The sequence below is a fragment of the Carlito syrichta genome, unplaced genomic scaffold, assembly GCF_000164805.1.
Source record: "Carlito syrichta isolate Samal-C Ts95f unplaced genomic scaffold, Tarsius_syrichta-2.0.1 Scaffold307170, whole genome shotgun sequence".
Classification (NCBI taxonomy): Eukaryota; Metazoa; Chordata; class Mammalia; order Primates; family Tarsiidae; genus Carlito; species Carlito syrichta.
In genome coordinates this window covers 557,889-580,836 of record NW_007251266.1, presented here as the reverse complement: position 1 = coordinate 580,836, position 22,948 = coordinate 557,889, and positions in this window count along the sequence as shown.

The window sequence follows — 22,948 nt, the reverse complement described above, 5'->3', positions numbered from 1 at the left end:
GGCCGGGAGCGGCCACTGCACTCCAGTCTGGGTGACAGAGTGAGACACCAACTCAAAAAACAAACAAACAAACAAAAAATCATGAGTTCTCTCTCTAATTTTGTAATCTTAGAGAGTATGTTCATTTAAAGCCAATCAAATTATATTTCGAATAAATCTGACCCTTTCAAGATTTATTATGATGAAGTAAGTGATTATGCATCATTTTTTTAATATTCAAGATTGGTTAAATCATTCATGTCACATCACATTATATTTAAAAGAGAAAAACATTGACACAATATAATTTTTTTTTCTATTAGCACATGAAGCATCAGGTAGAGACGCAAAAAAATAGTTTGGCTCTAATAACCATTCAAATAAATTGTCTTAGTTTGTTTGGCTGCAAAGGCTTAAATATATTCCCGCACCATTGAGCCAGGAAAATGTGTATATCCCTATGCTGTAAGGTGTAGCTGTGCTCAGATGACACTCTTCAGTAAGGTAACTTTAGCTGAAATAAACTATTATAATTACAAAATTATTTAACTTGCAAAAAATCAAGTCAAAAGGTTTCATATGAAATACTAGAGTGTAATGAGTTGGAAAGAATTCCTGATTATTAAATTTAACTTCAAAATGGTACACAAGTAACTATAAAGTACTATAAAGTGAGAAGAAAATATTGCTATCAGTGGAGATATATCAACATGGAGAAGATATTATAAAATAAATTATAGCATAAATTGAAATTGAGGGATCAAGAGGGTTTGTGGACAAATAGTTATATTTGTGGCTGCCCCTGCTCTTTGATCAACTCATTTATTCTTTCTATCCTTTGCTTTTTTAATCTGTAATATGAGGGACTGAAATTTAGACATGTTTCAGTTCTAACACTTCATGAATCGACAACCAAGAGTAGAATGTGTTCAAAATATTACAGTAGCAAAGGCACTAGATATTTATGAGGACCTACTCTACAGCAGAACAAATGTGTCTTATTTGTATTGCAGTAATTTGAAATGCATAGCCATCCTTTGAGGTTGGCTCTGTTTTATTCATTTGCAGATGTGGAAACTGAGAAACACTTAACAGGTAGGTGACAAAGTCTGAACTTAAACCTGCATTTTCTTGATTTCAAGTATTCTTGCCGTCAAAACAGGTTATTGATTGTAAGAAAAATAATGAGACAGCAAGAAAAACAGCTTAATTTGGAGGTGGGAGCATCTTATGAACAGCTTTACTGATGAAAAACCAACAACCAACAAAACAGCCTGTGGACAGAGGACTAGTAGGTTCACGGCATTCCTGTGCAACAAGTGGCACCATCTATTTCTAAAATATGCTTTCTTAAAACACATTACTCAACGTCATGTGAATTTCTCATGCAAAAGTGATAAAGGATAAGGTCAGGAAGAAATTTCCAGGTATCTGGACACTGTAGATTTATAACTCTCATTAAAATTCTTGAGGTAGCAAGGGTGTGACCTAGAAAGATATACTACATGGAACAAACAACGGATGGGCTCTACCGTGATACAAAAAGGGGGACAAATGATGAAAAAATAGTGCTGTTCCTATGAAAAATGTATAAAGAATATAGCTTGTCAAAGCATGAGGGCAGAGATGCTTAAGTTCATATTCTGGTTTTGGTCATAAAAAACACTAAGCTGGAGATCTTCTCTGCTTTATCCTATCTCATAAGCAACACTTCATAGTTAGGAAGAATGACAAACAATCTTTCTCTCCTGGGCTAATGTCAGGCCAACCTCAAAGCAAGAAACCAAGGATTATTTGATTAATATGATATAGATAGCAGATACTGGAAATCATATCAACAGAGCTAGACTGGTATTATTTGAAATCTAGTTAAGGAAAAATGATTGCATCCTTGCATAATTTTATCCTATTACCAGGTGATCACAGAATACCAGAAAAGAGCATGAGTATCTGCTATAGACACAGTCATCTGTTGGTAAAGTTCTTTCCTCTTGGCTTATTTCCCAAATTGTGACTGCTCAATTTTATTTAAAAATTTAGCCAACTATAATTTAGTTCATTTATAAGTCAAACTGGAATTTAAACTTTCAAAAATATTTATTTTTATAGAAGAAGATACATATGTATGAGTGGGTTTGAGTAGACTTGAGGAGGGCTAAATAAAAAGGATTCTAGCATCATCTATGTCTACATTTACATGGTCTTTGTATGAGTTGGATGGCTTCAACAAATGAAGGTTTATAAGTAGCATGTTGTTGAATACTTGGAGTTGGTGCTGTTATTAAAGCATTACTTCCCAAATTGGGCAATGGTGGACATGCACTTTTTTTTCTGAGTAGAATCTGGCACCATAATTTATTGTTCCCCAAAACATGCAGTCTCTAGAGGCCCAAAGTACCAAATAAGCTAGGCATTGTCTTTTAAAATGATAGCTTACTAATCACTCATGCTTATAAAGGTAAACAGAAAATAATTTATGAATGCACCTGACCTACAAGATCAACACCACTGACTCAGGGGAAACAAATGTACACACATCATTTCCTAGGTCAGAAAACTGCTGGGAAAGTTTTACCCTTTGGTATAAGAAATCATGTCAGGCTTATGTGTGTGCCTCAGGGTCAGAATGCCTACAAACTCTCTCAGAAACACAGCTGCTTCCTTTATGTGTTTTTCCAGAAGACTAAAATTTGCAGGAACAAACCACTGGATTCATTATTACCTAAAATTTTATGCCATGATTTGAAAATTAATTTTTCAGAAGTGAAATATAATAATTTATCAGTTCAAAATTATTCAATAGACATATCACTTACAGGAGAAATTTAAGATTTTTTGGCAAGGCGTAAAATTCTCTTCAATACATGGTTCTTTATTTTCCATCCATCATCACTTTCTATTTCTCTCTCATCTCAAAACTTACACTCCAACAAAACCAGAACTTTATGATTCCTAAGCATTTGGCATGTTGTCTCAAGTTTTGTATCGCTACATATGCTACTCTATATGTTTAGAATGCTACTCTCCTTCTGCATCATGTGTCTAGGAAATATCTTCTGGTGTTCTTTAACCCCTCGTGAATTCTTGATTCCTCTCATGCACTGAACCTCCTATTTGCCATAAATGTGGCATGTTCATCATATATATATATTTTTAAACTATGTGTCCGATAAGAATTTTGGTAATAGAATTCCCAGAGCTCTGTGGAGCAGTATAGTTTAAAGGTTAAAAAGGAAAGACTCTGATGAAAGTGAGATGTTCCCAATAAAATCCATTTTAACTTGATGACTTTGAACAAGTCAGTCTACCTCTCTGGGGTTTCAGCTTCCTCACTTGTAAGACAGGAGTAATCACTGTCTCTTCTTTATGGGACTGTGAAGATTAAATGCATTAACACATGACAATTAAAGAGAGTTACTGATATATAGTAAAACTGCTCAACAAATATTTCTTTTATTAATAATATTAAAATGTATTATTTAAAATATGATTTAAATACCTGGTTCATAGAAAAATCTTAATAATTATTTGCTGAATAAAATGAGCAGATGAATGAATGAAGTTAGGTTAAGCTAGTTCTGACTTCTAGTGAGTTTTTTATATTCGTCTACCTATATTTAATGTACAAATGTCCCTCTACCAGCTAATAATAGATATTTAGATACCAGTTCAAACCATACATTGTTACCTTTTAAATTTCTAGTGCCAACAGAAACTTAAACAAAAAAATTAAGAAACCCAAGTAAAATACAGTAATTAAAACAGAATAAACTGGGAAATGTTAAAAATAAAATAATGTGTAATGGTGAAATTCAAGTTCTGGAGAACATAATTTTAGGTAGTATCCTCCACATCACTCTTTGGTCATACCACATAGCTTCATCATATGGTTGATTCCACAAATCACACACACAACATCATGATTTTTCAGACTTTAAAGTGTATGTGAGCCACTTGATGACAAGTTAAAATGTAGACTCTAATATAGAAAGTATTAGGATGAGAAAATGCCGGCACATTTGTTATTTCTTAGACCACTCTAGGGTATATCAGTGTGCAAATTTTAAAACAAACCAATCAACTAAGATGCTTATTTAAAATAGAGACTTTGAAAACCCATGTACAGAAACTATAATTTGTAATGAGGCCAAATGTCTGCATTGTTAACAAATACCCCAGATACTTTCGTGCATAGGTTGTCTAAAGACTATGTCTTGAAAATCATTGCACAAGAAATATTAGCTTCCTGAAGGCAATCTTATTTGTCTTTAGGTTTCTTTTGCCAGCAAAACCTCCCAGAACTTAATAACTGCTAAATGTGTATTTGTTTTGTAAATATAAGAAAGAAATGAATGAATGAGTCAGAATCTCACTTGAAATGTTAAGAAAGAATGTGAACAGAAGGAATGTTTGTTGCAACTTTATTCACAATAACAAAAACATGGAACCAACCATGCTGCCCACTGAAGCTGGACTGGTTTAAAAAATGTGGTACATATACACAATGGAATTTTATGCAGCCATAAAGAAGCACAAGCATATGAACTTTGCAGCAACATAGATGAATTTAGAGTCGATTATACTCAGTGATCTATCACAGAAACATAGAACATAGTACCATATGTTCTCATTCATAAGCGAACCTTGAGCAATTATCATAATACTTTAAGAAAGGAATTGACAGTAGTGGGAAACTGCCAAGGGAGGGGGAGTTAGATTGGCAGTTGAGAGAAACTCCTAGGGGAGAGAGGAGTACACCTCATTAGCAAGGGTACCTGCATAATCAACATTTCTTTACCTAACCCTGAATTGTACCCCACATCTTTAAAGTAAAAAAAAAAAGAAAGAATGAGAACAGAAAGCAAAAAAGTATTTTTGTGACATGCATATATGTAATTGTATATTAATTCTTTTATCTTCTTTACTATGGATATATAATAATATTTAGGAAGTATACAAACTAAATGATAAAGCAAAACTATTAAGAAAATTTGTAACCAACCAAGACTCTTGTTCAGTTTATCAACACTCCCTTCCATATGTTACTCCCTGAGTCTCACATGATCTGTGTTTAACAAATGAGCTCTGGTCTGTATTTGATAGACAAATAACTTCCTTGGCAGCTCAATCCATTTAAAAAGCAAGAAGAATGACAATAGCTCTTATTACATCTCTCCCTCAGGGGGAAAAAAAATCACATCTTTTTTCAAAGCTGGTTTGATACTGAGTCCTGAAAAAGTGAGTGATGAGAGGCGATTTGTATCTTGCAGATTTGGGGAAGCTCATAGATGCATTCTTTTTCTATGTTTTAATATGATTCTATTGTAAAACATGGGGAGTTGCTTTCATTCTCCTGTAAGAAACTTACAACAAGGAAACTTTATGTCCAGATATTGAATTGCAATATCCATATAGGCAATGGGTTGATGAGCATAAAGTACCTTGAAAAAAAGTTAGCGGTGATGTAAAACAAACAAATAAACAAACAAAAATCAATTGTGGTTACATGTAACATTAATTGAGGAGAATTCTAAAGATGGAAAGCAGTTTATATGCTTACATGCTGGGGTAGAATAAGAGTGAACATCTCAATACCTCATCATCATTTTTTTTGGTATCCTTTTAGAATTGTATGATAATTAATAGCCACTTTTAATTTGTTAACTTTTTCAAAGGAGACTGTAATAGTTTGACTAAAAATCTCTGCTCTTATAATAACAAAATAATGACTTAATAATTCTTACTACTCTACTACAATTCTCATCATTTCTCACCAAAGAGCATTGTAGGGCTTAATTGCACATTTCTCTTATCTTATAAGGGGTCTCACTTATTTCTCCCTTTTATGTGGGAAAAAAATCTAAGAAAATATTATTATCCATACATAGGAAGCATAATAAACATGTGAATCAGAGGAGATAACCTGAAAATAATGAATAACAATAGTGATTTTTAATTGTATTAGCTGCTAATCAGGTTATACGCTAACCATTTTATATATATATATACTTATTTAAATATCATGACAGTTTTATAAAATAGTGTCAGCATTTTACAGTTAAAAAATAAGACATTAAATGGTTTAGAGACTTTCTACCAACTTATGCTTAGGGTATTTTAATTTTAAAGGACGTGAGGAAAGACATGAATTATAAAAGCAGTATCTATTGTAATTACAATCTAACATTGTGCTGAATGAGAAGGAAAAACCTAAGAATTGTTTTATTTCATTCACTCCAGAAACAGTTTTTGGAAATTTGCTATGCCAAATATATAAATGGTTATAAAATGTAAAGATAAATAAGCCTGGTTTTCCTCTTTAAATATATATTGAAAAGATATTTAATTATTGCATAGTTAGTAGATTATAGAATACTATAAAATATATATTATTGAAACAATTGTTAAAACTTTTGTTGTAAAATTGGTTTCCAAAATTGTACATAGAAACCCTGAGGAGATAGCCCTCTTCTGCCTGATGAAGATAGGGATGGTAGTGGATAGAGAGAGAGGTAGGGAAATATTAATGTTTAAGATCAAGATTAAAAGTTAAGCAGAAGTTTTCCAGATAGAAAGAAAAAGCATAGAGTATAGGTATAAAAAGATCACACTATGTTGGGGCATGGAGAGGTTAGTCTCGGGGTTGAAAAGCAATTCTGGCTGGAGCACAGCATGGAAGATGTTATGAGGTGAATGTTCACTGGTGTGATTGGCAAGTAACTTGTGTTTAGATTGGTAAAGGCCTTACACAGTATGATCACATGAACTTATTGCAGAGAGTACCTGACCTTACTTATGTTTTAGCAAGATAACTCTATAGACAGCAGGAAAATGTAACGGGAACGGTTAGAATCTAAAGTCAGAGAGATGAGTTTAGCTGTTCTAAAATAGACAACATGAATGAACTAAAGTGGTGGTCAGGAAAAAGGAGTGATAAAGACAAAGTTCAGTAATTTACTAGAGATAGAATTGTTATGACCAAAGTTCAGCTGGATGTGGGAAGTGAAGAAGGTGAGAAGTGAAGGGTAATAGTACTGTTAACTAATAAAGATAATGCTTATTAACTAATAATTATTGAGTGCTTATAATGTGCCAGGCTTTTCTAGACATTTTAAATGTTTTAACTAATTTAGGAGGGTCTTGAGTTTTAATCTTGGATAACTGAGTAGCCGTTCCAACTCAAAAAAAAGAAAAAGAAAAAGTGACACTGAGGTAGAAAACCAGCTCCCCCACCATCATGAGTCCTCTAGCTGAAGACCCATGCCCGCTTCAACCTAAGGAAATATTGAGAGTACCAGAAGGAAGAAAAATTTGTGAGGGACAAGGCTAGTCAAAGAGGAGTCATGGGACTACCATCCATAGCCCTGGAAACTCTGCTCTGTAACTTGGACAAAGGAGATACCAAATTAGAGACTCTTCAGAAGCACCATGCTGTAGAAGGTACATTCCACAGATTCCCCTGGACATAAACCCCTAGCCAGCATTGCCACACTGCTGAGATATTCCTTTTGAATCCTCCCTCATTTAGGACAGGCAGTGCTCTGAACAATTACTAGAGCTGACGCAAACCTGGGCATCAGCTAGTGTAGAAAAGGAGGCAGCAACCCAGTGGGGAAAAAAAAGAATTTGAAAATTACAGAGAATCTCTAAACAAACATATTCAACAAAAACAAAAAAAGCAGGACAAGTAAAACTGGAATAAACAACTAATCTTTCAACGGAAAGATATATATTTACAACCACAAGAAACTACAGCAGACAGGAAACTATAACCTCCTCAAATGAATAAAGCAAGGGACCAATGACTGATCCTAATGAGACTGTGGTATTTGAGCTCTCTGACCAACAATACAAAATGGCAGTATTAAGAAAACTCAGTGGTCTACAAGATCATACAGCAAAGCAACTCAAAGTTTTACCAGATTATGTTTTAAAATATTAAAATTAAAAAAATAAATATTGAGATTGAGAAATACAGATGCTGAGCTGGAAAATACCTCAGAGTCTCTTAACAACAGAATGGATTAAGCAGAAAAAAAAGTCAGTGAACCTGAATGCAGGCTGTTTAAAAATACAGGTGATTAAAAGGAGAAAAAATGAAAAGAAACAAAGATAACTTATCTACATCCAAGATATAGAAAATTACCACAAAATATCAAATATAAAAATTATTGATATTCAAAAGGGGTTTGAGCAAAAGCAAGTGGTAGAAAGCTTACTCAAATAAATAATAACAGAAAACTTTCCAAAACTTGAGAAAGATATTATTGTTCAGGTACAGGAAAGGGAGAGAACAACAAGCAGATATGACCCTAATCAGATTGTATTATGATGTAAATAATCAAACTTTCAAAGGTTGAGGACAAAGAGAGGATTGTAAAAGCAGCAAGAAAAAAGAGGCAAATACATAATATATGAAAGAGCTCCAATTCTTCTGGCAACAGATTTCTCAACAAAAATTATACAAGTCAGGAGAGAGTGGCATGACATTTGCAAAGCGATAAGAGAAAAAAACTGTCACTTAATAATACTACACCCAGCAAAACTATCTTTCATATATGAGGGAGAGATAGTCTTTCCCAGACAAACAAAAGCTGAGAGAATTCACCACCACACACCCTACCATACAAGAGATGCTAAGGTTCTTCAATCTGAAAGAAAAAACACTCACATGCAAAAAGAAATCCATTGAATCTATGAGACAATTGGCAAAATTAAATACACAGATAAACCCAGAATACTCTAATACTATAATTATGGTACGCCATCCACTCATAACTCTAGTATGAAGCCTAAAATAGTAATCTATCAAAATCAATAATAATTACATAAATCTTTTAAGAAATATCAATATAAAATATGTACATTGAAAGAACAAAACCCGCCGGGCTTGGTGGCTCAGCCTGTAATCCCACGCTTTTGGGAGGCTGAGGTGAGTGGATTGCCTGAGCCCATGGGTTCGAGACCCTCCTGGGCAGGCGAGACCTCATCTTTACAATAAATCAAAAAAAAAAAAAAAAATTAGCCTGGCATGGTAGCGTGCACCTGTAGTTTCAGCTACTTGGAAGGCTGAGGTGGAAGGATCGCTGGAGCCCAGCAGGTCGAGGCTGCGGTGGCCGGGAGCAGTCACTGCACTCCAGTCTGGGCGACAGTGAGACTCCAACTCAAAAAAAAAAGAAAGAACAAAACTCAAGGTATGAGGGAATAGAGTTAAAGTGTAAAAATTTTTTAGTGTTTTCTTAATTTTTGAGATATGGAATATGTTATCATCTCTTTAAAATAACTTGTTATATGTCTATGATGTTTTTTGTAAGCCTTATGGTAACCACAATGCAAAAACCTACAATAGATCACTAAAAGCAAAAAGCAACAAATTAAAACATACTATTAGATAAAAACATTTAACTACAATGGAAGAGAGCAAAAAAAGGGTAAAAGAGAAAAAAGGAATTGAAAAACAACCAGAAAACAAGCAACAAACTGACAGTGATATGTCCTTATCAAAATTAACACAGAATGTAAATGAATTCAATTCTCCAATTAAAAGACAGAGTGACTGAATAAAGACATATGACTCAACTATATGCTGCCTACGAGAAACCTACTTCACCTATAAACACACACATAGATTGAAAGTGAAGGAATGAAAAAAGATATTCCATGAAAGTGGAAGCCAAAAAAGAATTGGAGTAACTATACTTATATAAAATAAAATAGACCACAAGTCTGTTAAAAAAAAAAAAAGGATGAAGGTCAGCATATAATGATAAATGGGTCAATTCAGCAAGAAGATATACCCATTATAAATATTTGTACACCCAAGTGTGCAAGGCAAACATTAATAGATTTAAATGGAGAGATTAACTGCAAAGTAGTAGTAAGGGCACTTCATTACCTTGCTGTCAGTAGTTAAAAGATCATCCAGACCCCAAAAAAGTCAACAAAGAAACATCTGTCTTAAAATACACACTAGACCAAAGAAGCCAAACTGATATTTACATAACATTTCACCCAACTGTTGCAGAATACAGATTATCAGTACATGGAATATTCTCCAGATTTGACATTAACTCAGGCCATAAAAACGCATCTGAACAAATTTTTAAAAGTAGAAATCATGTCAATTATTTTTTCTGATAATGGTAGAATAAAATTAGAAATCAATAGCAAGAAAAACGTAGAAAAGTACACAAACACATGGAAACTAAATAACATGCTTTAAACAACCAATGCGTCAATACAAAAATTAAGGATAATTTTTTTTTCTTTTTTTCTTTTTGAGTTGGAGTCTCATTGTGTCACCCAGACTGGAGTGCAGTGGCCACTCCTGGCCACCGCAGCCTTGACCTGCTGGGCTCCGGCAATCCTTCTGCCTCAGCCTTCCCAGCAGCTGGAACTACAGGTGCGCGCTACCACGCCTGGCTGATTTTTTGATTTATTGTAGAGATGAGGTCTCGCCAAGTTGCCCAGGAGGGTCTTGAACCCGTGGGCTCAGGCAATCCACTCACCTCAGCCTACCAAAGTGCAGGATTACAGGCTGAGCCACCAAACCTGGTGGATAATTTTTAAATTCTTGAAACAAATGGAAATACAACAAACCAAAATGTATAGGATACAGCACAAGTAGGGCTAGGGTGGAAATGTATAGCAGTAACACCCACATAAAAAAATAAAAAGACTTCAAATAAACAAGTTAACAATATACTTCAAGAAATGAAAAGTGTAAGAATAAACCAAAACTAAAATTATTAGAAGGAAACAGAGAAATCAAAAAATAAATAAATAATATTTAAACAACAAAAAAAATACAGAACATTGGCAAAATCAAAAGACTTAAAAAAAATTGTCAAACCCCTAGCTAGACAAAGAATAAAGAGAAGACGGAAATAAATAAAATCAGAAATAAAAAAAGAGTCATAACAACTGAGACCACAGAAATATAATGAATTATTAGAAACTATCATGAACAACTGTATACTAACAAATTGGAAAACCCAGAAGAAAGAGATTAACTCCTGGACACATACAATCTACCTAGACTGAACCATGAAAAAAATAGAAAACCTCAACAAGTAAATAATGAAACTGAAGCCATCATAAAAGTCTTCAATCAAAAATAAGCCTGATTGCTTTACTGCTGAATTTTATAAAATATGTAACAAAAATACTAATATCAATTCTATTTGAACTCTTTTAAAAAATTGAAAATTATGAAAAACTTGCAAACTCACTCTATGAGACCAAGACCAGCATTACCCTGATACCAAAACCAGAAAAACGGTGAAAAAAAGAGAAAACTAAAGGTCAATATCACTGATGAACATAGATGCAAAATCACAACAGAATACTAGCAAACAAAATTCAACAAATTAAAAAGATAATTCACCATAATTAAAGGAGATTCAACCCAAGAATGCTTTCACAAATTCAGATCAATAAATATGATACAACACAATAATAGAACTAAGAACAAAAATCATACAATCATCTCGACAGATGCTTAAAAAAACATTCAGTGAAAATCATCATTTCTTTATGGTGAAAAACCACAGCAAACTGCATGGAAAGAACTTATCTCAAAATAATACAGGTCACATATGACAAACTTATAGCCAGCATTATACTGATTGGGAGAAAACTAAATATTTTCTCTAAGATTTGGAACAAGAAAAATATATTCATTTTACTGCTTTGATTTGACAGGGAAGGTAGAGTAGTAGATTTTAGGAAAGAGAAAGAGTTTAAATAAAACATCCAAATTGAACCAAAGAAGTAAAATCAGCCTTGTTTGCAAATGGCAAGATTTTATTTTTGGTAAAACCTAAAGACTCCACCAAAAACTGCTAGAACTAACAAATAAATTCAGTAAAGTTGCAGGATACAAAAAATCAGTAGCATTTACATATGCTAACAACAAACAATTTTTTAAAAATTAAAAAGAAAGTCTGTTTATAATAATTACCAAAGTATAAAATACATAGGAATCAACTTAACCAAATAAATGAAAGATTTATACAAAGAAAGATATAAAAGAATGATGAAATAAACTAAACTCAAAGAAAAGACTGATGAAATAAACTAAAGAAAACAGAAGAAAGTGGAAGTCTATTTCATGGTTATGGATCAGAAAAATTAGTATTGTTAAAATGACAACACTATGCAAAGCAATTTATAGATTCTATGCAACATCTATCAAAATACCAAGGACATTCTTCCAAAAATTTTAAAGAACCCTAAAATTCATATAGAACCATAATAGACCTTGAATAGCCAAAGAAATCCAGAGGAAAGAGAACAAAGCTGGAGATATCACACTACCTGACATAAGCAAATCAGCATGGTACTAGTATAAAAACACACATAAGGCCAATAGAACAAAATCAAGAATCTGGATATAAATTAATAAACTTACAGACAACACAAAGGCATGAAGAGCATACAATAAGAAAAAGGCAGACTCTTATGGTGCTGTGAAACCAATAAACACATGCAGAAAATAAAACCAGACCCCTTTTTCTCACCATATACAAACAAGTAGACAAAAATGTATTAAAAACTTAAACACAGACCTGAAACTATGAAGCTACTAGAAAAAAAAAAATGGGGAAATGCAATATTCCAGGACATTGGGTGAAAAATTTTTTTGTGTAAGGTCTCAAAAGTATGGGCAAAAAAATAGGCAAATAGGATTATGCAAAGCTAAAAAGCATCTATACAACAAATGAAGTCATAAACAAAGTAAATAAATAACCCATAGAATGTGAGAAAATATTTGTGAGAAAATATTTGCAAAATATTCATCTGATAAGGAAGTAACAACCAGAATATAAAAGGAGCTCAAACAACTCAATACCAAAAATAAGTAAATATGTAAATAAACAAATAATCTGATTAAAATCTGGCAAAAGACCTGAATGAACTTTTTCAACAAAAGGACATACAAATGGCCAACAGGTATATGAAAAATGCACAACGACATTAATCATCAGAGAAATGCAAATCAAACCACAATAAGCTATCATCTCACCCCAATGGCTTTTGTCAACAAGACAGAAAATAACAGATGCTGGTAAAGATATGGAGAAAGAGGAACCCTGATACACTGCTGGAAGGAATATAAATTAGTACAACCACTATGGAAAGCAGTATGGAAATTGCTCAAAAAGCTAAAAAAAGAATTAGCATGCGATTTAGCAATTCTACTACTGGATATACATCCAAAGGAGAGGAAATCAATATATCAAAGAGATATCTGCACTCTCATATATATTGCAGCACTGTTCACAGCAGCCAAAATATGGAATCAAACTAAGTGCCCATCCATTGATGAATGGATTACAAAATTGTGCTATACATACACAGTGGAATATTATTAAGCAATACATAAAAAAGAATGAAATCCTGTCATTTGCAGTAATGTGGACAGAACTGAAGGTCATTACATTAAGTGAAATAAGTCAAGCAGAGAAAGACAATATTGCATATTCTTACTTATATATGGATCTAAAAAAGGTGGATGTTTTGAAGATAGAGAGTAGACTGATCAGATTGTTAGTTACCAGAGGCTGGAAAAAGAAGTGGAGAGGGGAATTGATTTGAGTATAAATATACAGTTAGATAAAAGAAATAAGACCTACTCTTCAAAAGCTAAGTAAGGTGACTATACTTACCATTAATCTATTGTACATTTCAAAATAGATAGACAATAATAATTCAAATGCTCTTGGCATTAAGAAAAGATATATATATATATATATTCAAGGTGATGGGTATCCCAATTACTCTGATTTGATCTTTACACATTATATGAATGTATCAAATTATCACATGTACCGTGAAAAACATATACATCTATTCTGTATCAATTAAAATTAATAAAAATATGCATAGTATGAATCTCAAAGAAATCATTAAAACAAAAGTAATAAAACAAAGAGTTATAATTTATAAGTCAAAAAATGAGATAACTTTGAATCATTAAACAAAATTAATTCAAAAGAAGGCAGAAAAGAGAAAACCAGGAATAAAATGAAAATGAGATAGATAAAAATTAAACAGTCATCCTATCAATATTTACATTAAGTGTAAAGAGCCTAAAAATTTCAAATGAAAATGAAAAATTTTTAAATCAGATTAAAAATTCCCAACTATATACTGCCTATAAGAAATTCACTTAAAATAGAAATGTAAATATACAAATTTGGTAAAATTTTTAAAAATACACTAAACAAGCAAAAGCTGTGTGAACTATGTTAATATTAGACACACAAAATTTCAGAGCAGAGAATGGTACCAGGGGCTAAAAGTGTCAATTTATTGGGAGGACATAACAAACCTAAATGATTATGTGACTAAATGAAGAAAAATGTGTACGTCAAAAATGATAGAATTGCAATGAGAAATAAGTAAATTCATGGTTATGGTGGAGATTTCAAAACTGTTTTATTCGATAATTGACAGAACAGACTAAGAGTGCTGGCTAATGCCTGTAATGTCAGTGCTTTGGAGGGCTGAGGCAGGAGAATCACTTGTGGGTAGGATTTGAAGACTAACTTGAACAATATAACCTGACCCATCTCTAAAACAAGGGACTAAAAAAATGATAATTGACAGAACAGAGTGAAAATCAGAGAAGATATAAAAGATGTGGACGGTCAGGTTCGGTGGCTCAGCCTGTAATCCTTGCACTTTGGGAGTCCGAGGCGAGTGGATTGCCTGAGCCTGCGGGTTCGAGACCCGCCTGGGTATTTTGGCAAGACCTCATCTCTACAATAAATCAAAAATTAGCTGAGTGTGATATCTCATGCCTGTAGTTCCGGCTACTTGGAAGGCTGAGGTGGAAGGATCGCCTGAGCCCAGCATGTCAAGGCTGTGGTGGCCGGAAGCGTGTGCCACTGCTCTCCAGTCTGGGCCACAGAGTGAGACTCTCAACTTAAAAAAAAAAAAGATGTGAACAACACTATACTCAACTTGCCCTAATTGACATTTATGGAGCACCACACTATCCAACAGCAGATTGCATGTTACTTTAAGTGCACACACAATAATAACAAAGATAGACCACCATCTGAACCACTAAACAAGTCTCAACAAATCTAAATGTTTAAAATCATACAATGAATATTCTCTAACCACAATAGAATTAAATTAGAAATGAGCAGCAGTATATGGAAAAAATCTCCAAATATTTGAAACTAAATAAAATATGCCTAACTTAATCATGGATCAAACAAAAACAAAAAGGAAATCTGGAAGTATTTTGAATAACCAAAATGAACACACAGCATATTGATAATTAAATATTTGCCTCCAGAAACATGACCTTAATTATTTACTTTGAAACAGCCATTTCTAGATTTTCATACGCATTCATCCAGTTGTTCTTTATCAATTTATCTCCTGTCTGGTCACTACTGCTTGTAATAATAGAAGATGTGTGGAACATTGCAGGGCTGGGAAAAAAAAGGATTCAGCAATGACAAGTTTATTGATATGAACTCACTAACATTTTATTAACAGATTTTTCATTAAATAAATGATAAATTTTTATAACTCTTGTTTCAAAAACCTCTCATGCAATTTATAGTCATGATATGCATCTTATTTTCAATTCTTATTACAGCATTTGAATCCTTTAGACTTATTTTAATTGTGAAAAATGGTTTATATGGGTGATTATGTTCTACAGATAGCTGTGTGTGTGTGTGTATAGACCTTTAAATTTTCTAGTAATTCACATTAGATATTAAAGAATGGTCATGTTTTGTGACCAACATCTGGATGTTGTTATATCTGGTTTTATTCTTAGCAGCAAAAAAGGCATCATTTATGTTTAAACCATACTCATATTTTCCATAATCCTTCTCCCTGATTTACATGGCTAACTTATTTAATGCGGTAGAAAGAAGGTCTCATGCATGGTGCTTAGTCACAATGTGTGACTGGATAAGCAGCAACTATACATCAATCTCCCTGATTTCCTGTTACTATCTTCCAGTAGGAATAAATTTAAAACTTAATTTCTTTGCTACATTCTTGTGTACACATTTTCACAGTTTGTCACTGCCTATAACAAGCTTGGTGCTTCTTGGTGCTTAGGTTTCCAGATTACCTTCACTTGATAGGCTATATCATTTTTATTTTTTCTATTTTTATTTTTATTTATTTATTTATTTATTTGAGTTAGAATCTCACTCTGTCGCCCAGACTGGAGTGCAGTGGCCGCTCCCAGCCACCACAACCTCGACCTGCTGGGCTCCTGCAATCCCTCCACCTCAGCCTTCCAAGTAGCTGGAACTACAGGTGCGCACTACCACGCCCAGCTAATTTTTGATTTATTGTAGAGATGAGGTCTCACCAAGTTGCCCAGGTGGGTCTCAAACCCGCGGGCTCAGGCAATCCACTCAGCCTCCCAAAGCGCGGGATTACAGGCTGAGCCACTAAGCCCAGCTTATAATTTTTAAATATATTTGTTCAAATTATAAAATTGTATTCTTGTAAAAATTGATCATGATTGACAAAATCATCCAGAAAAACACAAGAACATTCAACTTTGTTTCATTTTAACTAAATGAAGTAGATGGTAAACAAGAAGATCAGAAAAGTTTTGAAAAACCTACCATCTACTATCTGAGTACTTATCACACTACATTTTAAATATCTACGGCTTCCAGTATTCAGCACAGACTTTGTCTCTTGCAGCCATACACTGCGTAGGAACTGAAGCCTTGCCCTATGTACAAGAGGCGGTGAGTGATCCTGATACACTTTGGATTGGTTTCCCATCTCTCCCCAGCAGCATGCAAGTTATTGGTCCCGCATGTAAAGAATCCCAGCAAGGCCCAATGGTGGGCAACTGGAGCCAAGGAGAACAGGGAAGAAACCTATGCTCATACAGCCCCAGTGCATGTGCCTTCCACTAGCAGAGCCTGGTGGTTTAATCCTAGACTAGGAAACTTCACCTGCAGATTACACTTGGCTGGCACTAGGTGTCAGCATCTGACAGTAAACCCCTGTTCCCAGATCAGGAAGGATTTTCTACCAGCCCTTCATGCCCACAGTACAGATCCTCCTGTGGCAAGGAGCTCACTTTCTTTCAAGTGCTGAGTATGGACTTGAACCACTCCTGAGGGAGCAATAGGAAAGACACATGAAGTCCTTCTGGGCAGGAAGTTTCCTGGGCTGCAAACCACAAACAGGAAGGGGCCCATTCCCACATCCATTTGATGCAGAATATTTTCAACAGGGGCTAAAAACCAGTTCTACTGGAATAACTGCAGACAAAAACTCTACAGCAGAAAAGACTTGTTGGAAGTGGTGCACGGAACAGAGGTGAATACCACCCCCCTCACTGAGTGATCTATATTGAATTAAATAAAAGACCCTAGAACAGAAAGACATTAATTAGCTTCAAAACAACAAAACTAAAGAAGAAAAATAAAGAGGAAAGCATTACTTTTGCTTTTCCAAGTTGAAAAGCAAACTTGGAAGAATCAACATCAACAAAAATACAGGGAAGTCTAAGAGTCTTAAAGAGACAGCACCCCAAAAAGCAACTATCAGTGCACAAACAATGGAAGCCTCCCAAAACACCTTGCCCCAGATGATAGTCACAGAACTCAGAGATTGGATGTCTAAAATAAGTAAAGAGAACCACAAGAAACTAGAAGCGAAACTTACCAAAATCATATAGGAAGAAAAATGTTGTTGGCCAATTTTAGAAAGACCTACTCAGAAAACTGAAAATGAAAAATGCCATTCTGGCATTCAAAAGCACAATAACAAACATAGGTAGCAAGATCAATCAGGCAGAGGAAAGAATCTCAGAGCTTGAAGACCAAAATGTGGAACTAACTCAGGCTGTCAAAAACATGGAGAAAAGACTCAAAAAGAATAAGTAAAACCTCCAAGAGGTCTGGGACTACACTGAAAAACCAAATTTACAGCATTTGGTATCCCTAAAGCAGAAGAGGAAACTGATAACATCAGGTAACAAGAATTCCATAAGGTCATACAAGCAAACTTCCCACATCTTGTTAGAGTGGGAACCATTCAAGCACACAGAGAACACCTGTAAGGTACCACATGAGAAGACCATCCCCAAGACACATAATAATCTGCCTCCACAAGGTAAACATGAAATAAAAGATTCTAAAGTCTGCAAAAGAGAAAGGTCAGACCAGCCACAGGGGAAGGCTCTTCAGAATTGTTCCAGGTTTATCTGAGAAACATTACAGTTTCTACATTTTTAACGTTCTCAAAGAGAAGAAATTCCAGCTAAGAATTTCCTATCCCATGAAACTAAGTTTCATCAATGATGCATAATTAAAATTGTTCCCTGGCATCCAATCCCTGAGAGGATATACCACCCTTAGAATAGCCCTTTGGGAGATGTTCAAGAAGGTGTTGAACATAGAAACAAAAAGTGGTCATATCAATCACAAAAGTATAGACAAGCACAGAGTTAACAGAGCATATAGATCATTCATAAAAATGAAAATACACACATATATAAACACAAAAGTAAAAGGAAACAAAGCAACCCTAAAAGCCCTATGATAGGAATAATCTCTGACATTTCAATAATTAATTTGAATGTGAATGGACTGAATGTACTATGGATGAGGCACAGAGTGGCAAACTTGATAAGGAAGCATGATCCAACATTCTGCTGCCTCCAGAAAACTCATCTCACTGCAAAGGACACCCACAGGTTAAAGTTATGGGCTGGAAAATGACCTTCAAGCAAATAGAAATCAGAAAAGAGAAGAGTAGCTATTCTGATATCAGACAAAGCAGACGTGCTTTCCAAAACATCAAAAGTCAAAAAGGACATGGAAGGACACTACATAATGATAAAAGACTAGATACATCAGCAAGATATAACCATCTTAAACATAGAGCCCACCACAGGAATACCAAGTTTTATAAAATAACTACCAAGTAACTCAAAAGAGGACTTTGACACTTACACAATCATAATTGAAGACCTCAATATCCTGCTAACAGCCCAAGACAGATAATGAAAACCAAAAAAAGAAAACAACAAGGAGATCTGTAACCTTAACTCGACACTCAAACAAATAGATTTAATAGACTACAGAACACTCCACCCAACAGCTACAGGATATACATTCTATTCATCAGTACATGGAACATACTCCAAGATCAATCACATTCTCAGACATCAAGTGTGAACAAATTTCAAAAGGTCAAAATGCAAAAGATACTATGAATCTTCTGAGATCACAGTGGAATAAAAATAAATATTGCCACCAACAAGATCACCCCAAAACACACAAAAACATGGACACAAGACAACATGCTGCTGAATGACTTCTAGGTCAACACAGAAATGAAGACAGAAATTAAAATTTTCCTAGAAACTAATGAAGACAAAACGCCTCTTACCAGAATCTCTAGGATGTCATGAAATGAATGTTGATAGGACAATTTATTGCATTGCACATGCACATCAAAAAATATAAAAGTCACAAGTAAACAGCCTAATGTCACACCTAAAGGAGCTGGAAAGGCAAGATCACTTAAATCCTAATTCCAGTAGAAAAATTCAGATCACTAAGATAAAGTCACAGTTTCAGGATAGAGAAGACAAAAGTATCATTGAAAGGATCAACAATACAAAAAAAAGTTCCTTGGAAAAGATAAATAAGATTGACAGACCCTTGGCCAGACTAACTAAAAAAAAAAAAGAGAGAGAGAGAAAAGGTTCAAATAAACACAATTAGAAACAAAAAAGGCAATGCCACAACTGACCCTGATGAAATTCAAAATATTATCAGAAATTACTGTGAACATCTGCATGCAAATAAACTGGAAATCTAAAGGAAATGGTGGATTTTCTGGCATCACAACTCTCCCAAGTCTGAAACAAGAAGAAATTAAGACTTCAAACAAACCAATAACAACCCAGTAAATGAACTCAGTCATAAGAAACCTCCCCACCGAAAAAAGTCGTAGACCAGATGGCTTCCCAGTTGAATTATAAAAGTCATAAAAGAAGGAGCTGATACCACTCTTACTGAAAGTATTCCAGGCAATTAAGAGTTATAGAATTCTCCTTAACTCATTTTATGAAGCTAACATCATACTGATAATCAAGCCTGGCAAAGACCCAACAAAGAGAGAATTACAGACCAATCTCCTTGATGAACATAGACACAAAAATGCTCAAAAAGATTCTAGCAAATAGGATTCAATGACACATTTCAAGGATCATCCACCATGACCATGTGGGCTTCTTTCCTGGCATGCATGGCTAGTTCAATATTCATAAGACCATAAACGTAATGCAGCACAGTAACATATGTAAAACCAAGAACCGTATGATTATATCACTAGATGCAGAAAAAGCATTCAACAAAATCCAGTGTCCCTACTTGATAAAAACCCTTGAGCACCTAGGCATAGAAGGAATATTTCTCAAAACAGTAAGATTCTTCTATAATAAATCCATAGTCAACAGGCAGAAGCTGGAAGCATTTCCCTGAAAATCAGGAACAAGATAAGAATGCCCACTCTCATCCCTCCTCTTCAACATAGTGTTGGAAGTCCTAGCCAGAACAATAAGGTAAGAGAAGGAAATCAGGGGTATCCAAATAAAAAGAGGAAACGATCCCTCTTTGCAGATAATATGATTCTTTTCAATATGATTGAAAAGTCTATGCAGTCTGTCAAAAACCTCCTTGTGCTGATAAACACCTTTGGTAAAGTCTCAGATTACCAAATCAATGCACAAAAGACAGTTGCATTTCTATACAACAGCAAGAAGCAGGTGGAGAACCAAATAAAAACACCATCTGATTCACAGTAACTACACACAAAAAAAGAGGAAATTCCCTGGCATCCAGCTAATCAGAGAAGTGAAAGACTTTTACAATGAGAACTACAAAACATTGTTCAAAGAATCAAGAATGACACTAACAAATGGAAAAAAATCCCATGCTCATGGATTAGAAGAATCAATATTGCCAAGATGTTCATCCTAGCCAAAGCAATCTACAGATTCAATGCAATACCCATCAAATAGCCAACATCATTTTTCACCGACCTGGAAATGACAACACAGAAATTCATATGGAAACAAAAAAGAGCACAAATAGCCAAAACCATCCTCAGTAAAAGGAAAAAGTGAGAGCTATCACACTTCCAGTTTTTAAGCTTTATTACTAAACTGTAATCATTAAGATGGCTTGGTATTGGTACGAGAAGAGGAACATAGACCAATGGAGCAGGGTAGAGATTCCAGAAGTAAAAACATGGTCTCTCAACAAACTCCTTTGACAGAGCCACCAATAAGAATCATGGGAAAAGAAGACCATATTTAGAAATGGTGCTGGGAAAACTGGCTAACTACATCTGGAAGAATGACCCTCAATTCCTAGTTATCACCATGTACAAAAATCAACGCAAAATAGATCAAAGATCTAAACATAAAACCTCAAATTATAAGAATCCTAGAAGAAAATGTAGGAAACACCCTTCTGGACATCAGAATAGGCAATGAATTTATATCAAGTCCCCAAAAGCAAATGCTACAAAAGCTAATATAGACAGGTGGGACCTCATTAAATTGAAAAAGCGTTTTGCACACCAAAAGAAACCATCAAGAAAGTAAAGAGACAACTGACAGAAATGGGGGAAAATATTGCAAATTATGCATCTGATAAAGCTACATCCAGGATCTACGAGGAACTCAAACAAAATGAAAGGGGGGAGAAAAAAACATTAAAAAGTGGGCAAAGAACATGGACAGACATTTCTCAAAAGATGGCATACAAGCATCCAAACAGACACATAAACAAATACTCAGCCTCACTAATCATCAGAGAAATGCAAATCAAAATTACAATGAGATATCACCTAACTCCAGTATGGAGAGTTAGCATTAATATGTCAAAAAACAACAGGTACTTGTGCAACTGTGGAGAAAAAGGTACACATCTACACTGTTGGAGGGAATGTGAGCTACTTCAACCTCAAAGGAAAGCAGTGTGGTGATTTCCAAAATAACTAAAAATTGATCTTCCATACAATCCAGAAATCCTTTTCCTGGGAATATACCTGGAGGAACATACAATGTGCCAAAAAGACACCCGCACACGCATCTTTATTGCTATACTCTTCATAGCAGAAAAATCATGGAACCTACCATGCTGCCCATTGAAAGTGGACTGGATAAAGAAAATGTGGTACATATACATGATGGAGTTTTAGGCAGCCATAAAGAAGAACAATATCATACCTTTTACACAACTTGGATGGAGTTGGAGACCATCACACTAAGTGAACTGCTACAGAAGCAAAGAACTGAATATCACATGTTTTTACTCATCAGTGAGCTCTGAGCACTGGTCACATTAGCTCAAGGGTGGGATCAACAGTCTCTGGGCTCTGCTAGGTGAACAACGGTGGGAAGAGGGTAGGAATCACGTAACAACACGAAGTATACCTGCTTCACTAGCGGGGTAGTGGGGGCCACCTAGAAGCCCAAATTTCACTTGCAAGCAGCCTACTTATCTGGTATATCCTCTCTTGTACTCCACAACTCTATAACAAATGAATATATCACAATAAATAAATAAATATTTTAGCTAAAAATATTTACTGCTGTACTGTAGATATACATGGTGGTAATTTGTCACTATATATGTAATATATGTAATAGAGTTGGAGATGTCAGCAGAGGGCTTTTAAAATTTATTTATTAATCCCCACATATATTTAAAAATTTGTAGACGGCCTCGGTGGCTCAGCCTGTAATTCCGCGCCTTCGGGAAGCTGAGGTGAGTGGATTGCCTGAGCCCGTGGGTTCGAGACCCACCCGGACAACTTGGCAAGACCTCATCTCTATAATAAATGAAAATGAGCCGGGCGTGGTAGCGTGCACCTGTAGTTCCAGCTACTTGGAAGGCTGAGACGGAAGGATCGGCGGAGCCCAGCAGGTTGA